Source organism: Salvelinus alpinus, chromosome 10 (assembly GCF_045679555.1).
Source record: "Salvelinus alpinus chromosome 10, SLU_Salpinus.1, whole genome shotgun sequence".
Taxonomy (NCBI): Eukaryota; Metazoa; Chordata; class Actinopteri; order Salmoniformes; family Salmonidae; genus Salvelinus; species Salvelinus alpinus.
In genome coordinates this window covers 37,770,938-37,790,590 of record NC_092095.1, presented here as the reverse complement: position 1 = coordinate 37,790,590, position 19,653 = coordinate 37,770,938, and the positions used below count along the sequence as shown (strand labels likewise).

The following is a 19,653-nucleotide window of genomic DNA, read 5'->3' as shown; positions in this document are numbered from 1 at the left end:
ATGATGTCATGGCTTTAGAAGCTTCCGATAGGCTAATTGAGTCAATTTGAGGTGTACCTGTGGATGTATTTCAAGGCCTACCTTCAAACTCAGTGACTCTTTAATTGACATCATGGGAAAATCAAAAGAAATCAGCCAAAACCTCAGAAAAAGAATTGTAGACCTCCACAAGCCTGGTTCATCCTTGGGAGCAATTTCCAAATGCCTCAAGGTACCACGTTAATCTGTACAAACAATATAACGCAAGTATAATCACCATTGGACCACGCAGCCGTCATACCGCTCAGGAAGGAGACGCATTCTGTCTCCTAGAGATGAACGTACTTTGGTGCGAAAAGTTTAAATGAATCCCAGAACAACAGCAAAGGACCTTGTGAAGATGCTGGAGTAAACGGGTACAAAAGTATCTATATCCACAGTAAAACGAGTCCTAAATTCAGCAAGGAAGAAGCCACTGCTCCAAAACCGCCATAAAAAAGCCAGACTACGGTTTGCAACTGAACATGGGGACAAAGATCGTAACTTTTTGGAGAAATGTCCTCTGGTCTGATGAAACAAAAATAGAACTGTTTGGCCATAATGACTATCGTTATGTTTGGAGGAAAAAGGGGGAGGCTTGCAAGCCGAAGAACACCATCCCAACCGTGAAGCACGGGGGTGGCAGCATCATGTTGTTGGGGTGCTTTGCTGCAGGAGGGACTGGTGCACTTCCCAAAATAGATGGCATCTTGAGGTGAGAAAAGTATGTGGATGGAAGATTATATGGATATATTGAAGCAACATCAAGACATCAGTCAGGAAGTTAAAGCTTGGTCGCAAATGGGTCTTCCAAATGTACAATGACCCCAAGCATACTTCCACTGGCTAGTACACTACCTACTAACGTACAGTACAGTACGTACGTACACACAAAACAACAAGGTCTGTCCAGAACAAAACAAAATGTAACAGAAGACCACCTGTGCTGTGAAGCCATGGTGTGCACTGAAACTGTTCTCTGAAAACAACTGTTAGTGTGGTAATAATTTCTTTCACCTTTCAATGTTGTGAAGGGTTAGCTACAGCACACAGTACAACAAAATAACCACTACCACTGCTGCAGATGCTAAAATAATCACTGCCACCACGACAGATGCTACCTCTCTACCTTACCTCTTTGTCTTAGTGGCACGCTGGAAGCAGAGTAAATTAATTTGTTCGGACAACAATGGACTCATTTGCTGTTGCCCACTGCGTCCCAAATTGCACCCTATTCCCCATGTAGTGATCTACTTTTTATCAGCTCCCATTGGGTTACCATAGTGCTCTGGTCAAAAGTAGAGCACTATGTAGGGAATATGGTGCCATTTGGGGGTGCAAGCCAAGTATACAATACATCCAGGAAGCTAGAAATAACAGTAATTATTAACAGGAAGATATGTCTAAAACAAGAACACCTCAGAGATGGTGATTTGATTAAACTTGGAAAACTAGTAGCAAAACTAGTAGGTGAGAAAGAAAGAAAAACAGTATTTATTAAATACCGGAGCTCAAGAAAGGCCTCAAATGCGTTTAATACTGTCATTAAGGATAGATGGCCAAGTCAGTGGGTGAGTACATGCAAAAGGGCAACCTATTTCCCTATACAGTGCACTACTTTTTTTTGTCCAAACACCCACTTCGAGGGCATTGTGTTTTAATTAAAAACGTTATTGATTAATTTATTCATACTATTTCATCCTTCCACAAGATATAGTCCCAACACAAATATAGGGTTGCTTGAGACAAGATTCAGTCTTTTTGTTCTGTATTTATGGACGCGTTCTAAATGTTGCATTGCCATACTGACTGTCAACGTTCTTATTCCTTGCTTGCTACTGTAGTTAGCCAACTACGGCTAATTAACAGTCACATCAAAAAGTAAACGCCAGAATAACAGCTAAGTAGCTTCACTTGCATTTTTTTAAGCTGTTTTCTAGTTACATTTATTTGGATACATCCATAACAATGAGCTAATGAGGCACAATTTTGCCTGGCATAGAAAATGTGCTCACTCGTAAGGACATTGTTGTTCAGAGGAGCTATCAAATAACGCAGCTGCAGTAACACAATCACTTCAAACTAAGCTGGAAAGACTGTATATTAGCTGCATTTCGTTTAACCTTTTTTCAATTGACATTTGTGGAATATATCCATAAAAAAGTTGCCTGCTAATTCATGATTTCGATTGGCTGAGAAATGCTGCCTGCCTGTCTCCGACTCCCGACACGTTCATTACTATGGGACAGCAGGAGATCGAATTTGAATATTGAGACAATGTTGCAAATGTCAGAGTCCAACAGCAAGGTTTATACAAATCTCCACTGTTGAAAACAAAATGTTAGTCTAAAAGAAATGTGAGATAATGTTTAGATGCTTTTTATAGTGGAGACAAAGTTTATAAGATACCTGGCTGGGCTGATGAGACAGTGGATTGCGCAGTCAGATGGAACAGAGTAAATAGACATTTTAAGGTCGTAGATTTAGCCGGTGGCAATTTGTGGAATAGAAACCGGATGGAATGTGGTTTTAACCAAATCAGCATTCAGGATTAGACCCACCCGTTGTATAAATAGGGAGCCATTTGGGACACAGCAGGTGTATCAATTTTTCTATTGTTTGTATGCCCGGAAAGCTCCTTTTAGATAGGGATAGTGAGAGAGAGCGAGAGCGCGTGAGAGTATGTGGACACCCCTTCAAATTAGTGGATTCGGCTATTTCAGCAACACCCGTTGCTGACAAGTCCATAAAATGGAGCACACAACCATGCAATCTCCATAGACAAACATTGGCAGTAGAATGGCCTTACTGAAGAGCTCAGTGACTTTAAACCTGGCACTGTCAAAGGATGCCCCCTTTCTGTATAGGGACCACGACTCCATCTTGCTCCTACCATCCTATAGGAAGAAACTCAATCAGGGTACATCCTGATTGAGTGACTAGACCACCATTCAATGCTGGTCTGACCAATCGGAATCCACGCTTCAAGATTGTTTTGATCACACGGACTGGGAAATGTTCCGGGCAGCCTCAGAGAATAACATCGATCTATACGCTGACTCGGTGAGTGAATTTATTAGGAAGTGCATTGGAGATGTTGCACCCACTATGGCTATTAAAACCTACCCTAACCAAAAACCATGGATGTATGGCGGCATTCGCGCAAAACTGAAATAGCGAACCACCGGATATAACCATTGAAAGAGGACTGGAAATATGGCCAAATATAAACAGTGTAGTTATTTCCCCTGCAAGGCAATCAAACAAGTGAAATGTCAGTATAGGGACAAAGTGACAAAGTGGAGTCGCAATTCAACGGCTCAGACACGAGACGTATGTGGCAGCGTCTACAGGCAATTGCAGACGACAAAAAGAAAACCAGCCACGTCACGGACACCGACGGATTGTTTCCATACAAACTAAACACCTTCTTTGCCCGCTTTGAGGTTAATACAGTGCCACCGAAGCGGCCCGCTAACAAGGACTGCGGCCCCCCTATCTCCTTCTCCGTGGCCGACATGAGTAAGACATTTCAATGTGTGAACCCTCGCAAGGCTGCTGGCCCAGACAGCATCCCTAGTCATGTCCTCAGAGCATGCGCAGAACAGCTGGCTGGTGTGTTTACGGACATATTCAATTGCTCCCTATCCCAGTCTGCTGTCCCCACATGCTTCAAGATGGCCACCAAGAACGCAATGATAACTGAACTAAATGACTATCGCCCCAAAGCACTCACTTCTGTCATCATGAAGTGCTTCGAGAGACTAGTCAAGGATCATATCACCTCCACCTTACCGGCCACCCTAGACTGACTTCAGTTGGCATACCGCCCCAACAGCTACACAGACGATGCAATCGCCTTCACACTGCACACTGCCCTATCCCATCTGGACAAGAGGAATATCTATGTAAGAATGCTGTTCATTGACTACAGCTCAGCATTTAACACCATAGTACCATCCAAGCTCATCATTAAGCTGGAGGCCCTGGGTCTCAACCCCACCCTGTGCAATTGGGTCCTGGACTTTCTGACAGGGCGCCCCTAGGTGGTGAAGGTAGGAAACAACATCTCCACTTCGCTGACCCTCAACACTTGGGCACCACAAGGGTGCGTGCTCAGCCCCTCCTGTACTCCATGTTCACCCATGACTGCGTGGCCATGCACACCTCCAACTCAATCATCGAGTTTGCAGACGACAAGAGCAGTGGGGTTGATTACCAACAACGAGACAGCCTACAGGGAGGAGGTGAGGGCACTTGGAGTGTGGTATCAGGAAAACAACCTCTCACTCAATGTCAACAAAGCAAAGGAGATGATCATGGACTTCAGGAAACAGCAGAGGGAGCTTCCCACTATCCACATCAAAGGGACCGTAGTGGAGAAGGTGTAAAGTTTTAAGTTCCTTGGCATACACAGACAAACTGAAATGGTCCACCCACAAAGACAGTGTGGTGAAGAAGGCACAACTGTATCACACTGCCTGGTATGGCAACTGCACTGCCCTCAACTGCAAGGCTCTCCAGAGGATGGTGCGATCTGCACAGCGCATCACCGGGGGCAAACTACCTGCCCTCCAGGACACCTACCGCACCCGATGTCACAGGAAGGCCAAAAAGATAATCAAGGACAACAACCACCTGAGCCACTACCTGTTCACCCCGCTACCATCCAGAAGGCGAGGTCAGTACAGGTGCATCAAAGCTGGAACCGAGAGACTGAAAAACAGCTTCTATCTCAAGGCCATCAGAGTGTTAAACAGCAATTAGCCACTTTTATAATGTTTACAGGACATACATATGATATGAGTAATGTATCTTATACCATCTATTGCATCGTTCCTTATGCCGGTCGGCACTCGCTCAGCCATATATTTATAAGTACATCTTCTTATTCCATCCCTTTAGATTTGTGTGTATTAGGTAGTTGTTGGGGAATTGTTAGATATTACTGCACTGTCGGAACTAGAAGCACAACCATTTCACTACACTTGCATTAACATCTGCTAAACATGTATATGTTACCAGTAAAATTTGATTTGATTCTAACAAGTCCGTTTGTCAAAATTCTAAGCTACTATAGCTTCCCCGGTTAACCTCACTAGGGTAGGGGGCACTATTTTCACCTCCGGATGAAAAGCGTGCCCAAAGTAAACTGCCTGTTCCTCAGGCCCAGAGGCTAGGATATGCATATAATTGGTAGATTTGGATAGAAAACACTCTGAAGTTTCTAAAGCTGATTGAATTATGTATGTGATTATAACAGAACTGATATGGTAGGTGAAAACCTGAGAAAAATCCATCCAGAAAGTGGGATTTTTATGTTTGTAGTATTCCATTGACTGCCTATACAGATTTCAATGACTTAGGACTCAAATTGCACTTCCTATGGCTTCCACTAGATGTCAACAGTCTTTAGAAATTGTTTCAGGCTTGTATTTTGAAAAATGAGGGAGTAAGACCACTCTTAATGAGTGGTCTGGGAATGTCCCCAGAGCTGTTTCCTGCGCACGACCGAGAGTGCGCCTTTCTTGTTTTCCTTTTATATTGACGAAGCTATTGACCGGTTGAAATATAAGTTATTATGACTAAAAACAACCTGAGGGTTGATTATAAACATTGTTTGACATGTTTCTACAAACTTTTCTGATACTTTTCAGATTTTTTCAGCACAAGAACTGTTCATCGGGAGCTTCATAAAATGGGTTTCCATGGCCAAGCAGCCGCACACAAGACTAAGAACACCATGCGCAATGCTAAGCGTCGGCTGGAGTGGTGTAACTGGCCTGCACATCAACCCCATTAAGATTAGACAGGCTATGTGCACACTCTCCCACAAAATGAGGTGGAAACTGAGCTGCACTTTCTAACCTCCTGCCAAATGTATGACCATATTAGACACATATTTCCCTCAGATTACATAGACCCAGAAAGATAAACTCCTTATCTATTGGGTGAAATACCAGTGTGCCATCACAGCAGCCATATTTGTGACCTGTTGCCACAAGACAACCAGTGAAGAACAAATACCATTGTAAATACAACCCATATTTACAGTGTGTTCCACATTTTGTTACATTGCAGCCTTATTCTAAAATGGATTAAATAAAATAATTTCCTCTTCAATCTACACACAATACCCCATAATGACAAAACAAGTTTCCAGAAATGTAAAAATCAAATACCTTATTCATATAAGTATTCAGACTCTTTGCTATGAGATTCAAAATTGAGCTCAGGTGATTCCTGTTTCCATTGATCATCCTTGAGATGTTTCTACAACTTGGAGTCCTTCTGTGGTAAATTCAATTGATTGAACATGATTCAATTGATTGGCCATGATTTGGAAAAAGGCACACACACCTGTCTATTGAATGTCCCACAGTTGACAGTGAATGTCAGAGCAAAAAAGTAAAAATGAATTGTCTGTAGAGCTCTGAGACAAGCACAGATCGGTGGAAAGGTACCTAAAAAATGTCTCCAAGAACACTGTGGCCTCCATCAATCTTAAATGGAGCTGGCCGACCACGCCAAACTGAGCAATCGGGGGAGAAGGGCCTTGATCGGGGAGGTGACCAAGAACCTGATGGCCACTCTGACAGCGCTCCAGAGTTCCTCTGTGGAGATAGGAATATCTTCCAGAAGGACAACCATCTGCAACACTCCACAAATCAGGCCTGGTAGAGTGGCCAGCCTGAAGCCACTCCTCAGTAAAAGGCACATGACAGCCCGCTTGGAGTTTGCAAAAAGGCAACTAAAAACTCTCAGACCTACGGTGATGCAAGTTGGTGGCAGCATCATGCTGTGGGGATGTTTTTCAGCGGCAGGGACCGGGAGACTTGTGAGGATCGAGGGAAAGATGAAGGGAGAAAAGTACAGAGAGATCCTTGATGAAAACCTGCTCCAGAGTGCTCAGGACCAAAGACTGGGGCAAAAGTTCACCTTCCAACAGGACAAGGACCCTAAGCACACAGCCAAGACAACAAAGGAGTGGCTTTGGGACAAGTTTCTGAATGTCTTTGAGTGGCCCAGCAGGAGCCCAGCCTTGAAACCGATCGAACATCTCTGGAGACTTTGAAATAGCTGTGGCAATAGAAACTGGCAGACTGAAAAAAACATGGCTACCCAAAGAGGGTGTATGTGGTCTACACGAGAGGGGAGGTAGAAACAGAGATGCACTTTCTCCTTTACTGTGAGAAATATGTCACCAAGACATTAATTATTCACAGAAACTACTATATTTATTCCAGATTTGTATTTATTAAACCCAGAAAAAAAGCTAAAAATACTCATGGGCGAAGGAGCAACGGCTCCTCTTCCAGCCAAATATGTATTTGCCTGCCATAGGCTGAGGGACACTGAATAATAATATCTGCATAGTAAGCAGTAATATTAATTATTTGTATTATTGTTATTACTATTAGTATTATTATTATGATTGTTGTGATTATTATTCCAAATAGTAGTGGTATGGGTAGTAGGGGTGATGGTAAAAATAACAGTTGAATGATGATGGTAGTAGTAGTAGTGATGATGATGACGGTAGTTGTAGTACTGATGTAATGTTGAAGATAACAGTTAAGTTAGTTGTAGTTTCATTTTTCATGTTTAGCCTTTTATACACTGCTCAAAAAAATAAAGGGAAAACTTAAACAACACAATGTAACTCCAAGTCAATCACACTTCTGTGAAATCAAACTGTCCACTTAGGAAGCAACCCCCACCTGTGGACGTCGGGCCCTCATACCACCCTCATGGAGTCTGTTTCTGACCGTTTGAGCAGACACATGCACATTTGTGGCCTGCTGGAGGTCATTTTGCAGGGCTCTGGCAGTGCTCCTCCTGCTCAAAGGCGGAGGTAGCGGTCCTGCTGCTGGGTTGTTGCCCTCCTACGGCCTCCTCCACGTCTCCGGATGTACTGGCCTGTCTCCTGGTAGCGCCTCCATGCTCTGGACACCACGCTGACAGACACAGCAAACCTTCTTGCCACAGCTCGCATTGATGTGCCATCCTGGATGAGCTGCACTACCTGAGCCACTTGTGTGGGTTGTAGACTCCGTCTCATGCTACCACTAGAGTGAGAGCACCGCCAGCATTCAAAAGTGACCAAAACATCAGCCAGGAAGCATAGGAACTGAGAAGTGGTCTGTGGTCACCACCTGCAGAATCACTCCTTTATTGGGGGTGTCTTGTTAATTGCCTATAATTTCCACCTTTTGTCTATTCCATTTGCACAACAGCATGTGAAATTTATTGTCAATCAGTGTTGCTTCCTAAGTGGACAGTTTGATTTCACAGAAGTGTGATTGACTTGGAGTTACATTGTGTTGTTTAAGTGTTCCCTTTATTTTTTTGAGCAGTGTATATTTCTACTATTGACTGTTACTTGTATAATTTTTATATTTTATTATAATTCCTCAAATTTTTACAATGTATATTGTATACAGTGTTCCATTGGCAATATTGACGCAATGTTTTTCATGCCAATAAAGCAGCGAGAATTTGAGAGAGAGAAAGAATGAAGTCTTGATCTGTCTGCACTTCAGCCCAATCCTTATGTAATGGGGCTCTGTTGCTTGATTAACAGTATACTGTATCTCCCTCACTCACTGGGGATTGATCGTGTCCTCTGTCTCACAAACACGCATTTCTGCCCTCAACAACGCTAACAAGAACATGATGGTGCAGGTGGAGGCATTTCAAGCTGAGGAGTGAGGTTACCAATACAACTCGTTGATACATGTACAAAATATTACAGAATGGGAGAGGGAGGGAGCATTATTTTGCACATTTCTGTCAAGTCAGTCAATGCCACAGGAATGTCTCGATCACATCCCAAGCCTAACAGCTCAAGTAAGAGTCCATGAACTAGAAAAAAACTAAGATGTGTATCTGTGAATCTGAGCCCACTGGAAATGGTTAACATGGTGCCATTGCCCCCAGCAGAACTTAGTCAATATGGTAAAAATCCTGACACAAATGAGAGGGTCTTCACACTTAGAATTTTAGCAACAATACCTTCAGGTACACATAATGCAATGTAAATGTATGAACTTGTCACGTCTTGACCGCCACCTACAGAGGTAGCACACATTTAAGTCATTTAGCATTTACATTTAAGTCATTTAGCAGACGCTCTTATCCAGAGCGACTTACAAATTGGTGCATTCACCTTATGATATCCAGTGGAACAACCACTTTACAATAGTGCATCTAACTCTTTTAAGGGGGGGGGGGGGTTAGAAGGATTACTTTATCCTATCCTAGGTATTCCTTACAGAGGTGGGGTTTCAGGTGTCTCCGGAAGGTGGTGATTGACTCCGCTGACCTGGCGTCATGAGGGAGTTTGTTCCACCATTGGGGTGCCAGAGCAGCGAACAGTTTTGACTGGGCTGAGCGGGAACTGTACTTCCTCAGAGCCACTCTGAATAATGCAACAAAGGCACAACGTTCTACAGACATCACTCACACAACACTCAACACACAACACTCGTCCGACAATTGCTCCCCTCTAAGCAGGGCAGTGTAAACAGAAATATCTTGTTGAGCCAGCACTCTTACAGCAAATGTCTTTATAGCAATTTGCTTTTACTTCATATGATGCAGGGCTCCACATTAACGCTTGTCCGCTTGCCCAGGGCAAGTAAAAACAATTGCCGGACAAGCAGATTATAGATTACGGGATTAAGTTGTTTGATTGGACATGTAAAAAAACATTATGCAAAAATGCCATATCAGACAATTAGGCTACTCCGATCAGAATTGTATCAAAGGTCATCTACACTTGACATTACATGCGACTTCTGCTATCAGAATACGAAGAGCTCATTGAAAAGACGGGTCAAGACGCACAAAAGTCGCTTTGCGGTCCGATTGTGTTCAGATTTGTCATTTTTTGGAGATTCTTCCTTAGTCTGAATGCAATCAGGCTACCAAAATCACATAGTGGGCAACGTCACCAGCATTCCTCCCACAAGTCTCCAGAAAACATGTGTTTTGGGCCCGAGAGGCACCCTTTCATTATAATGTTGGAGGAAATACATTCCTAGAGTGTGGGGAACGTGTTTTCCGGCCTCAAATGCTAGCCAGCTAGCTAATATTTAGAAATAAATTATGAGAGACTTATTTGCAATCCCTTTAGTGTTGCTTGCTAACTTGATGGCTAGCTACAGAGGTTAGCTGGCTACTTAGCTACAGTAGTTAGCTACTGCCATCAGTTGTTATGTTATTATCATATGTTGCCTATTCCACAGTTTGTAGAATGCATACTGGCACTTGAATATAGATCGGGAATGGACACAACGTGGACATGGTGGACACATTTAAATGTTAATGTAGATTCATGACGTGTTCGGAATTCCATGATCAGAACTCCATTATCACAATACAAAAATATATGAACTTTCAAGTCTAGACACAGCCAAAGTGTCCTTCGGATATGATGTGTTATGCACTTACCTCCCACTCTCTGCAGAGCGCATTGGAATATAATTGTAGGCCTGCATTGACAGATCTCACAGCACATTGGAATATAATTATTGGTGGCCTGCATTGACAGGCACGAGCGGTCTTTCAATCATGCAGTCGCAAGATGCGTTTTTGAGATCAAAGTGAACCTAGCTGCCAGTGCACATTTGTTGATATTCATTGCTAGTTCATGAGTTATTTGCCCAGTTGTAGTATAGCTCACCTGCATGTGTACAGGTGGGCCATTGCCAGAGGAGAGAGCGAGCAGGTACAATAATGATAAAGCCTAAAACAGACTAACTAGATAACCATCCAAACTACACTATGTATTGAATTGGCTAACTCGTTAGTTAACTATTTAGCTATTAGCATGTATTAATGTCCTTGTCATGTCTGAAGTCCTAAAATAACTTTCCACCAGCACTCATGTAGACTATAACCACAAATGGCCGACAAACAGTTGATACAGGTGTGCAGTTGATGAAACCAATGCTGCATACTCCAGTTGTAAAATAGTCTCTCAAGTGCTCAAAATTGGCTAGGATTCTCCTCTATTTAATAGTGGCTATGTAATTCTGACAAAGTAAAAAAATATATATATTAGAATAGCATAATTGACAAGTAGCCTAATGCCTATACTGTTAATATATCCCTGGCCTGAACACTGAATATTCAAGACTTAAAAATAGATAAACATCTTAGTTAGCTACCTAGCCCACTTTAGCCACTTGATCCCTGGTTCATTGAGTGAGGGAATTCTTTTAGAAAAGACTTAAAAAGTATTTTGGTGGGAATTGTAATGTTGCAGGGTGGCCAACCATTATCCAGGAGAGTCCAGGAGAGATACTGGGTGTGCAGGCTTCTTCCCCAGCCCTGCTCAAACACCCCACAAATCAGCTGCTCAACAGGACCTTGATACGATGACTCTGGTGTGTTAGAGCAAGGTTGAGTCAAGAGCCAGCACACACAATAGCTCTCCAGATGGATGGTTGGCAGACCACATGTGTTTTATACAGTATCCTTCAGTGCAGTATTTTACTTTGTGGGGGATTATCAAAATCACATACACGTGTTTAGTATATGTTATTGCGGGTGTTGTGAAATACTTGTGTTTCCATCTCCAACAGTGCAGCAATATCTAACAAGTAATATCTAACAATTTCACAACAATACACACAAATGTAAGTAAAGGAATGAAATTAAGAATACATAAATATTTGGAGGCGCAATGTCAGCGTGGCATAGACTAAGATGTAGTACAATAGAATACAGTATATACACATATGAGATGGGTAATCCAAAATATGTAAACATTATTAATTATTAATTAATGCAATTGAACAGTCTGATGGACTTGAGATGGAAGCTGTTTTTCAGTCTCTCGGTGCCAGCTTTGATTCACCTGTACTGACCTCGTCTTCTGGATGATAGCAGGGTGGTGGTTGTTGTCCCTGATCCTTTTGGCCTACCTGTGACATCGGGCACTGTAGGTGTCCTGGAGGGCAGGTAGTTTGCACCCAATGATGCGTTGGGCAGACAGCACCACCCTCTGGAGAGCCCTGCGGTTGCGGGCGTGTAGTTGCTGTACCGGGAGGTGATACAGCCCGACAGGATGCTCTCAATTGTGCATTTGTAGAAGTTTGAGGGTTTTAGGTGCCAAGCCAAATTTCTTCAGCCTCCTGAGGTTGAAGAGGTGATGTTGCACCTTCTTCATCACACTGTCTGTGTGGGTGGACCATTTCAGTTTGTCAGTGATGTGTACGCCGAAGTACTTGAAGCTTTCCACCATCTCCACTGCGGTCCAGTCGATGTGGATGAGGGGGTGCTCCCTCTACTGTTTCCTTAAGTCCACAATCAGCTCCTTTGTTTTGTTGACGTTGAGTGAGAGGTAATTTTCCTGGCACCACACACCCAGGGCCCTCACCTCCTCCCTGTAGGCTGTCTTGTCATTGTTGGTAATCAGGCCTACTACTATTGTCGTCTGCAAACTTGATGATTGAGTTAGAGGCGTGCATGGCCACGCTGTCATGGGTGAACAGAGAGTACAGGAGGGGGCTGAGCACACACCCTTGTGGGGCACCACTGTTGAGGATCAGCAAAGTGGAGGTGTTGTTTCCTACCTTCACCACCTGGGGGCGGCCTGTCAGGACGTTCAGGACCCAGTTGCACAGGGCGGGGTTCAGACCCAGGGCCTCAAGCTTAATGATGAACTACTATGGTGCTACTATGGAGTACTATGGTGTTGAATATGCGGCTTGGGCTAGGATGCGGCTAGGATGCGGCTAGGGATGCCGTCTGGGCCGGCAGCAGTGAGAGTGTTAACACGCTTAAATGTCTTACTCGAGTCGGCCACGGAGAAAGAGAGCTCACAGTCCTTGGTAGCGGGCCGCGTCGGGGGCACTGTGTTATCCTCAAAGCGGGCGAAGAAGGTGTTTAGCTTGTCCGGAAGAAAGATGTTGGTGTCTGCGACGTGGCTGGTTTTCCCTAAGTGCATTGCTCAAAGCCACAATGGCAGGAGATATAATACAGGGATCAGAGACCAGCAGCCTTCCATTGTCAATACCACTGATAATAATTAAATGTATTTTGTGAAGTGGTTCCCTTCATCCAAAAGACAATTTTCAGTCACCTTTTTGGCCCACGGTGTACAGACCATTCATTTTAGGGGGACAATTGACTTGAGCTTTCAGACCAAAAAAATAAATAACCAGTCTTACTTGTCCAAAGGACAAAGTCAATGTCCAGCCCTGTAATGATTTCCATGATATTGATAAAATTAAGCCTGGTTTGTTCTAAGGTAACTTTAATACTGTAGCCAGTGTAAGCCTAAGAGCTCCCCTTTCCAGCTATGGTTCAGCTGAACATTAGCATTAAGCTACAGCCACAACGTTTGTGAGGATGCAGAAATTATTTTCTTTAGCTAACTAAAGTTACCTAGTTGTGTAGCCTATATTATAATATGAATGACGCTGTATGCAAACAGTGTCATCCATATGGGGGGGGTAACCGTTACTTGATCATTAAGCATAGAGTTAGTTAGCTAGCTAGCAGGATTTAGCTGTGTATTGTTAGCTAATTGAATGTGTACGGATGAGAAAATATACCTTTTAAATTGTCTGCACATGCTTGTGAATTGTTGCATTATTAACCATTGTAACATGTTTTAGAAGAAAAGTTGATAGGATTGTTAAATATTTTTTTCTTACTGGTTATAGGCTACTGTGATATTTACAATCAATTTGAGCTGTGGACCAAGAATGTGATGTTGCCAGCCACAACGAAAGGTAAGGCAAGGAGGTAATATGAATTGAAAAGTAGAAATCTGTTTCGCCACTCCGCTCCTCAGAGACTGTCCTTCATCTCAGAATAGGGCCTTAGCCTGGATTTAGCACAGACCTCTCCCAACAGATGGGACACAATTAGCCATCTGACTCCAGCCAGACGCGTGGAGCGTAGCGCCAGGATGCAAATGTAGGGAAGAGAGGAGAAAAGGAGGAGGAGGAGAGGTACTGAGAAAGCCATCTTGGGAAAGGAGAAATTAATGAAGGGGACAGTGGAGGTGGTGGAGCAGTTTTGGAAAATGGGACAGAGAGAGAGAGGTAGAGATGGAGGGGGGAGACCTAGAGACACAGAGCGGGGAGAGATAGAGAGAGGGGGAGAGACCGAGAGAGAGGGGGGAGAGACCTAGAGACACAGGGAGAAATGAAGAGAGGGAGAGGGGTGGTGAGAAAGAGAGAGTTGGGTGGAAAGTCTGTATTAAGAACAGTAGGAGGAGAGAAAGGGAGGAAGGATCCCAGGAGATGTTAGACAAACACCTGAAGGGTGTGAATATAGAAGGATGGATGAAAGAGATGATAATAACCCTAGCATTGAATATTTCTCTATTTATTCATAAGATTATCCAACTGTAAGATCAACAGAGGCATATTCATTCTGAAACCTGAATCTAATTGGTATTCTTTGTCATATGTCCTCCCACCAACCCATTGATTAAATAAGACTGGGTGTCAATCACTGCTCAATGATTATATATTTTTTTAAATACTCCCACTGACATCACACCTCAGCTACTGTGCATGCAAAAACATCGACCAAAGTGCCATGCCCACCTTTGTGACCCTAAAAAAAAATACAGACCACCAGCATTCTTACCTATCCAGCCTTTTAATTTGTATTGGAAAATACTTGTCAACACATAAGAAACCTAACTATCCAATGGATAGTATCCATATATTTATCTAAAGAAAGTAGGGGTTTGGGAACAAAGGGCAAAGTGGACACCTCCAACTCTTGTTTTGGTAAACTGCTGAGGGATGAGGCTAAAGAAATGTTGAAACTGAAAATCTCCCCCCAAATGTTGCATCTCTCTGCTATGCGTGGTTCTCTAAAACATCTGGTTTTGAAAACAATATCTTGTTTTGCTATCCTTGTCATTTCTGAGTATGCTTACAAGTCAATGCCATCAATGGTTCTTATTTACAGATTGTATTAGTATCCTTTACTGTTAAAACAGGCTTTCAAATGTTCAGTATTATCTTATCAAAGCTTTTTGCCCCCGACCCCATTCATATACGCCAACTACCTTAAGGGCCCGAGGGGACTTTGTTAAGAGCCCCGACGCTCATTCTGCAAGTGAACACGCTTTGCTTGCCATACAGTATTGGAAGCATAAGGTCCTTATCTTTCATATCAGCAAGAAATCATATTCAAAAAAATTACTACACACCTTTATATGGTTAGGGTTAGTGTTCCCATACGGCCATATCTCCATGTTACAGCGCCTGTTTACGCAAGACAGAGGCGACCACCTGTGCTAATTAGTTATCTAGCATGCTCCGAACACCTGTGTGTCACGGAAGAAGTCGCCAGAAATGTGTGGTAACTGAAAAATACTGTTGCCTGCAACTGTGATAAAGCCGGTTAAAAGTGTACAGTAAGTCTATTTTGCATTTGTGAAATTATCAAATCAAATGTTATTTGTCACATGCTTAATAAACAATAGGTGTAGACTAACAGTGAAATGCAGAGAATTAAAAATATATATATATAACATTTAAAAAGGAATAAATAAACAAAAAGTAAAAAATAACTTGGCTATATACACACACACACGAGGTACCAGTACCGAGTCGATATGCAGGGGTACTAGGTAATTGAGGTAAATATGTACATATACAGCTGAAGTCGGAAGTTTACATACACTTAGGTTGGAGTAATTAAAGCTCGTTTTTCAACCACTCCGCAAATTTCTTGTTAATTAACAAACTATAGTTTTGGCAAATCGGTTAAGACATCTACTTTGTGCTTTGTGCAGGAAACAGGTACAAAAGTATCTATATCCACAGTCAAACGAGTCCTATATCGACATAACCTGAAATGCTCCTCAGCAAGGAAGAAGCCACTGCTCCAAAACCGCAATAAAAAAGCCAGACTACAGTTTGCAACTGCACATGGGGACAAAGATCATACTGTTTGGAGAAATGTCCTCTGGTCTGATGAAACAAAATAGAACTGTTTGGCCATAATGACCATCATTATGTTTGGAGGAAAAAGGGGGAGGCTTGCAAGCCAAAGAACACCATCCCAACCGTGAAGCACGGGGGTGGCAGCATCATGTTGTGAGGGTGCTTTGCTGCAGGAGGGACTGATGCACTTCACAAAATAGATGGCATCATGAGGTCGGGAAATTTTGTGGATATATTGAAGCAACATCTCAAGACATCAGTCAGGAAGTTAAAGCTTGGTCGCAAATGGGTCTTCCAAATGGACAATGACCCCAAGCATACTTCCAAATTTGTGGCAAAATGGCTTAAGGACAACAAAGTCAAGATATTGGAGTGGCCATCACAAAGCCCTGACCTCAATCCTATAGACATTTTGTGGGCAGAACTGAAAAAGTGTGTGCGAGCAAAGGAGGCCAACAAATCTGACTCAGTTACACCAGCTCTGTCAGGAGGAATGGGCCAAAACGTTTGACCCAAGTTAAACAATTTAAAGGCAATGCTACCAAATACTAATTGAGTATGTAAACTTCTGACCCGCTGGGAATGTGATGAAAGAAATAAAAGCTGAAATAAATCAGTCTCTCTACTATTATCCTGACATTTCACATTCTTAAAATAAAAAGTGGTAATCCTAACTGGCATAAAACAGGGAATTTTTACTAGGATTAAATATCAGGAAATTGTGAAAAACTGAGTTTAAATGTATTTGGCTAAGGTGTATGTAAACTTCCGAATTCAACGGTAGGGGAAAAGTTACTAGGCAACAGGATGGATAAATGGTAACAGCAGCGTATGTGATGAGTTAGTGCAAAAAGGCGGTCAATGTAGATAGTCCAGGTAGCTATTTTGATATGTGATATGAAAGTAAAGGGGTTTATGTTTCAATTCTTTCACAATTGAGAATCGATTCCCGTTTAGGTGGAGTATTTGGCTGTTTTGGTTGCCAGAGCCAGTCTATCTTTGAAAATAACATAAGCTACTTGGACCTTAATGAGTTTTTGTAAACTCGCCAACATTCCTAAAGAGACATTATTGGGCTATTTGCCCCCCCAAAAACTAGATAGAATTATGAAACATTTACATGTTGAAAGGGTCAATATCATACATCCACCATCAATGCCTTAATTGCCGTCTACAGAATACTCTCTTTATCTAGCCTGATTAATCAGGCTGTAATACACAATTAAGGCTTTAAGTTCCTCTGTGTCCAAATCACTAAGGACTTAAATTGGTCCGTACACAAATGCACAGTCGTGAAGTTGCAACAGCACCTCTTCCCCCTCAGGAGTTGGATAGATTTGGCATGGGCCTTCAAATCCTCAAAAAGTTATACAGCTGCCCCATTGAGAGCATCTTAACTGGATGCGTCATTGCCTGGTATGGCAACAGCACTGCCCTCGATCGCATGGTACTACAGAGGGTGGTGCAGACAGCCCAGTATATCACTGGGACTGAGCTCCCTGCCATCCAGTACCTGTATATCAGGTGGTGTGAAAGGATGGCCTGGAAAATTGTTAATGACTCCAGCCACCCAAGCCATAGCCTGTTTTTTCTGCTTACACTCAGCAAGCAGTACCGATGCATCAAGTCTGACACCAACAGGCTCCGTAACAGCTTCTATCTCCAAGCCATAAGTCTGCTAAATAGCAACCAAATGGCTACATGCACCGAGTTGTTCTTTGTATTTGTTTTTTTACACTGTCTCTATACACTCAAGCACACTGACACTGACACTCCAACATAAACACACACATTTATACTGACTCTGCACACATACACGCTGCTGTTACTCTATTTATCATAAATCCTGATGCCTAGTGATCTTACCCCTATACATATTTACCTCTTTCACTCCAGTATCCCTGCACATTGTAAATGTGGTATTGGAACTGACCCTGTAATGTATATAGCTTCTTACCTTCTCATGTTCTTATTTATTATTTTGATATCTTGTGTGTTTTTGTTCTACCTTATGTTATATTTAGTACTACATTGATATGAAATACTGCATTGTTGGGTTTAGAACTTGCAAGGAAGGCATTTCACCGTACATGTGCACATGACATTAAAACTTAAATAAATTGGTATGTACAGCAATATTCGGATTTCACTGTCATGGCATGCTTGGTTCAATAGCTATTGAAAACAAAATATCTAATATATAACAAATTTGACCTAGTTGCCAAAACGAACTACATACCTACAGGCTCTCTAAAATGTTGGGTAAACAATATATTTTCCTGTGGATATTTTGTCTCAAATTTCGAGCAGCTGAAGGACAAACCGCACAGACACCCGGTAGAATAAGTTTACATTTAATTGTATTCAACATTCTGGCTTGTAAGGAACATTTACACAAATTTGCAGGCATTCGTTTCATCCTGTAGATATATACCAATTAATTGTGTATTACAGCCTGATTAAATCAGACTAGGCCCTACTCTATATCCTAGGCCTACAAGCAATAGGCAAATCATGCGATGGACTGGAGACAATGCAAAACCTTCCTATTATGTCATGGTCTGTCTATCTTTCTCTTTTCTCTCTCCGTATGAGGGAGCAGAGTGGGCTCTGAAGTCAAATAGAAGCAACTACAAAAAGACTGCAACACAGTTTTTACATAACACTATTAACAGGGTAGAAATTTTGACATTCCAATTAGCTTTCTAAAAAAACGTTATATATTTGAATGTTGACCTCCCCATCAATGCATTGCATGATACACTTATTTGTCAACCAAAGTGAAGCTTGATGTGTAGGCTAAATTATTTTAAAATATAAAAGGTTTCTGTCCATAGGGCAATCAATGTGTTATTGCAGCAATCGGTGTCATAACACATGGTTAACGTTTCCTGTAACATTATTATCAGAGAAAGGATAAATCACCAAGCTAACGAGGGCAGCAAGCTGCAGACAGTGTATGATATTGAACATGTGTAGCCTTATCCGATAAATAAGTTTATATTGTTTAGACTACTCAAACAATAAAGCCTACCATACAATATGCACGTCAACAATATCATCTCAATCTCACCTTATATATCCGCTGTGTGTCATCTATACTGAAAGTACAGCAGCAATCCACATTCGGCTTCAGTGTCTCTTTGATATGTTGTGTCTGTACCTGGGCTGTCCCCGTCGCACGAGTATAGACTACACTGGATTGACAGCGATTTTAAAAATGCTGGTTTCGCCTTGATGTAGTTTGAGTGGGCTACTTCACGGAGTGGTTGTTTACAGTGTGCCTGCTCCTACCAACCAAACGAAGACCCTCCCACCGCGCTCTCTCACCCTTGATATATCAGCCTCCGCACAGATGGATACGCCCTCTAATATTAATTCTCCTCCATTATGAAGACCGTTCTGTTTAATTGCTTGGTATTGTGAAACAATTCCATTTGAGTTTAGCACTTCCGATGTGTAGAGAGAGCCTACTTGTGTGACACAATGTAGGTGATCCGTTGCGTAGTCAAGTAGGGGAAAGTTGGCTTTTTATTAATGGTCTTCACATTTGTCAGTTTCCTGTTTACACTGAATTTCTTTATTCACTGAATTTCTACGACCTGTCCATTATATCAGTGATCCTTACAAAAAACATATGCATTTCGGTGATCACATGTGACATGTAAGCACATGAGTACATGGTCTCACATTAAATGAATGTGAA

At 42.3% G+C, this 19,653-nt stretch overlaps 1 protein-coding gene across 1 annotated transcript in view; it reads right to left on the bottom strand.

Moving 5' to 3' along the window:
• LOC139532039 (E3 ubiquitin-protein ligase RNF152-like) overlaps positions 1-19,267 on the bottom strand; it is a 110,903-nt gene extending 91,636 nt beyond the window's left edge. Inside the window, exon 1 of the mRNA XM_071329150.1 lies at positions 19,021-19,267. The gene's annotated coding sequence lies outside the window, so the exon portion shown is untranslated. The remainder of the gene's footprint in view (positions 1-19,020) is intronic.
• Positions 19,268-19,653: the final 386 nt, after the last annotated feature.